Here is a 3,886-nt window from a genome sequence, read left to right as displayed (position 1 = left end):
TCAGCCGGAACGCGGCGGAACCGCGTTCCGGCACCTTTTTCCGGGCCAGCCGCACCGGAAATAGCCCCTCCCACACCGGAAATAGCCCCTCCCAAATTTTACTTGCATTCCTGTTCTCTAAAGGGGCGGTCCTAGGGTTTGATGAGGGCGTGGCCAGGTTTGAGTTCCGCCACCTTTTCTCCGAGAAAAAAAGCCCTGGTTTTCTCTTATTGGTAACTTTAAGATGCATGGATTCTAACTCCAAACATGCCGTCTGAGTAATTCTCAAACTTGAAATCTCTACTTCTTAAAATTGAAAAGGTTGAGAAACACTGTCCTAGCAGGACTTCCAGGGAAACAACAGCAGACTGAAGACAGCTTTGTAGTGAATGGAGCTGACAGCTTCAGTGGAGAGAGGAGTTGGTAAATGGCTTGGCTCCCTGGATCAAAAAGTGGAGCAGATTGCTGAAAGGTGCTCCTTACAAATATCTCCACAAAAAGACAGTGGCTTTCAGTCAGTTTCAGAATGCTGGGATCTATGGGAAAATTGTGGGAAGTCAGCCCCCCCCCCCAGAGAAGGAAATATTAAAAGGGCAGAATATTATATTTCCTCAAAGGATTTTAAAGAGGCAGAAAAGCATGCCCAGTTTTTCTTAATAGCCCCAAGTCTCCCTCCCCCAAGCAGAAACCAGCTCTGTAGAAATGCAGATGTGATAATCCATTCAGAAAGGTTGTAGCCCTCCAGCTAGAAGCTTATGAAGACAAAGACACCTAAAATCTACATACCCCACCCAAACTCTAAGACAGGACATAATAGGATTAACCCAGAGATGCCAAAGGGGCACACTCAGACTCAGGTCAAAGTACATGACACAGGAAATACAATCCACTCCCTACATGTGCTCTGTCTCTTTTTCTTCCAGAGCCATCTTTCTGTCTGGCTCTCCTCTTCAATAAACTACAACCTTCTTTCTAAAGCAGTTGCCATGTTGTTTATTCCCGGCTTGGACTGAACCCTGATGAAGACTTTTCCTTCAACAAAATAATCTTCCCTAAGCTGCAGTTTGGCTCCATCAAATGGGTTTGCCTGCTTGCTCGCTTAATCATTTGTGGAAATGGCTTCTTAACTAGTTTTTAAATATTAAAAACCTTCAGGACAGGTTTCTTTACACCAAGTTATTCTACTTCAATCCTCAGTGAAAGAAGTTTGTAAATTTAAGAATTTAAAGAAATATTAAAAAAACAAAAGGAGGACTAAAAAGTCGGTTTGGAAAGTTGCAAATAGATAAAGGAAATAAGACTTTGAAAGTAATTATGAAATCCCTTCCTATGGGTTATTTAAAATCTCATTAAAATATATGAAGATTTTGAATTTCATTGCAAGAAATCTTTTCATGGGAAAATGTTGTGGGTTAGAGAAAAAAATATATAAGAGGGGACTTGAAGGCTGGTTGCACAGAGGCAACCAGAAAAAAATTAAAATTACAATTAAAGGAGAAGAAATATATTGATACAGAATGGAGAAAAATATTTTAACTCTGAAAAAAATTGAGGCTATTTGGCAACAACGTACTTAGAACTTGGTTTAAAGACTGTCTGCTACTATAAAAATGGGTTTAGAAGAGAAGGTGGAAGAGAATATAACTGAGAATCAGGCAGTTTTGGATCTACAATCTACAAGAATGATATGGACAAAGATGTTACACGGGACTTACAAATGAAACCAGGTGATGTTTTAATAGCTACAAAGGACACAAAGTTATTAAAGTAGAGGAATGACTTGAATATGTGGATTTCAACTCAGAAGAGTGACTTGGACAATTTTTTTTTAACCTTCAACTTACAGAAGAGATATGTTATAGTTATAAAAGAATTCCAGAAAAAAATAAAAAAATAAAAACAAGCCAGCTTTCGGGACATTACTAAAAATGAATAACCATTAAAAGCAAAAAGAAAGTTGATTGGCTTATTCAATAAAAGTTTATATATGTTTTTTTCTAGTAGACTGTAATGGGTTTTACTTCATGAAGAAGAACGATAAAGCTTTACAAGTTTCTTTATATATGTTATCATCAACATATGAAATTAGGCGTTTTATAAAATGCCTAGGCAATTTACAGCAGTGCTTTTCAACGTTTTCACCGACTGTACCACGTTTAGGATATGGCAATAGTCGCGTACCACCAGTTGCCTAGCAAGGTGTCAAAAAAGGAAAAAAGTGATGAAGTACAGGTAGTCCTCAACTTACAACTGTTCATGTAGTGACTGTTCAAAGTTACAATGGCACTGAAAAAAGTGACTTATGACCATTTTTCACACTTATGACCATTGCAACATCCCCAGAGTCCCGTGATTTACATTTGGATGCTTGGCAACTGATTCATATTTATGATGGTCACAAGTGTCCCAGAGTCACGTGATCCCCTTTTGCAACCTTCTGACAAGCAAAGTCAATGGGGAAGCCAAACTCACTTAAGAACTGTGTTATTAATTTAAAAACTGCAGTGATTTACTTAACCAATGTGGCAAGAAAAGTCATAAAATGGGACAAAACTCATTTAACAAATTTCTCACTTAGCAACATAAATTTTGGGCTCAATTGTGGTTGTAGGTTGGGGACTATCTGTATACCCACTTACCACACTTTTAATGGGAAACGTTTGCTTGTTTCTCTGACATTAATCTTTGCACCATTCTATCCCCTTCTCTCCTTCTGGTTGACTTAAAGAAGCCTCTCCTCTTCTCTATCTCTCTTTCTCCATCCCCTTCTCTTTCCCCGTCAGGTTTTCCCCCTCCCTTTTCCTCCAAAAGCTCTTTTGATATCCTCTCCTCTCTCACCCTCCTTTTCTCTTTGGTGTAGCTGCAGCTGATGCCTTTCCCCGAGGCTGCGTGCTGCTTCCGGAAGTGCCAATCAGCTGTAGCCTCGTAGTGATCTTGGGCACCCAGCAGAGCCGCGGCAACACAGTAGCTCTAGCTGACTCTCCCACAGGCATTGCCGCTGCTTCAGCTCATCCCCCGCTAGCCTTTTACACTTTTTTAAAAAAACTTTTTATTTACAGTGCTTTTCAACCCATTGTACACATACCACCTGCCAGGTGCCAAAGTACCACCAGTGGTACGTGTACCACAGGTTGAAAAGCATTGATCTACAGAATGTCAAAAAGGGGTCATCAAAGTATGAAACACTTAATATTTCACACATTTCCTAGATATTCTATATGCTGCCAAAAGGCAACCTGGCAAAGTATAAAATACTCTCACTAAAATGTCATTCCAATTTTCCTTGTGCAACAAGTAGATCAATATTAGTCTTTTACTCTTTTTTTTTTTAGTAAGAAAATCCTGTACTTTATTTTGCATTTCTTTTTTTATTTTCATATACAACTTTTCAGTAAAGGGTTAAGGTTAGAGTTAGGGTTAATGACAGTCTCAGGTTTGAGTACATACAAAAGGATCATATACACTTTATTAAAACTGAGTTCTAGATTAGCTAACACATTTACCTGATAAAAATAAAGAATCATGGTTAAGGAGTTTACAACCCTTTCTTTATTTTTCTCTTGTAGCAATAGAATTTTGCTATAATTTGGGCCAGAACTTCGAAACTCCTAAACCATGATAAAAAGTAACTCTCCCCATTTATCCTCTTGCTTGGATCCTAGGCCTAAATTTACAGTGACCGTATATCTTTTGCTATGATGCACAGCCCTTTATTTTAAAAAAACCTGTCCTTTAGATGTATTTATTTTTCAAAAGCTCACTTTTGTCCTTTATTTTGGTCATTTAACTTTTATTATGTAAATGGTACCACTTAATGCACAGTCTTTCACATTGGTGAAAGAAAAATATGATTATTGAATGGTCTTTTTAAAAATAAATGTAGATATTTTTATTAGAATGTGCATTT

Source organism: Protobothrops mucrosquamatus, unplaced genomic scaffold (assembly GCF_001527695.2).
Source record: "Protobothrops mucrosquamatus isolate PMUCROS unplaced genomic scaffold, P.Mucros_1.0 scaffold747, whole genome shotgun sequence".
NCBI lineage: Eukaryota > Metazoa > Chordata > Lepidosauria > Squamata > Viperidae > Protobothrops > Protobothrops mucrosquamatus.
The sequence above is the reverse complement of the archived record's forward strand: the minus strand, read 5'-3'. Positions refer to the sequence as shown.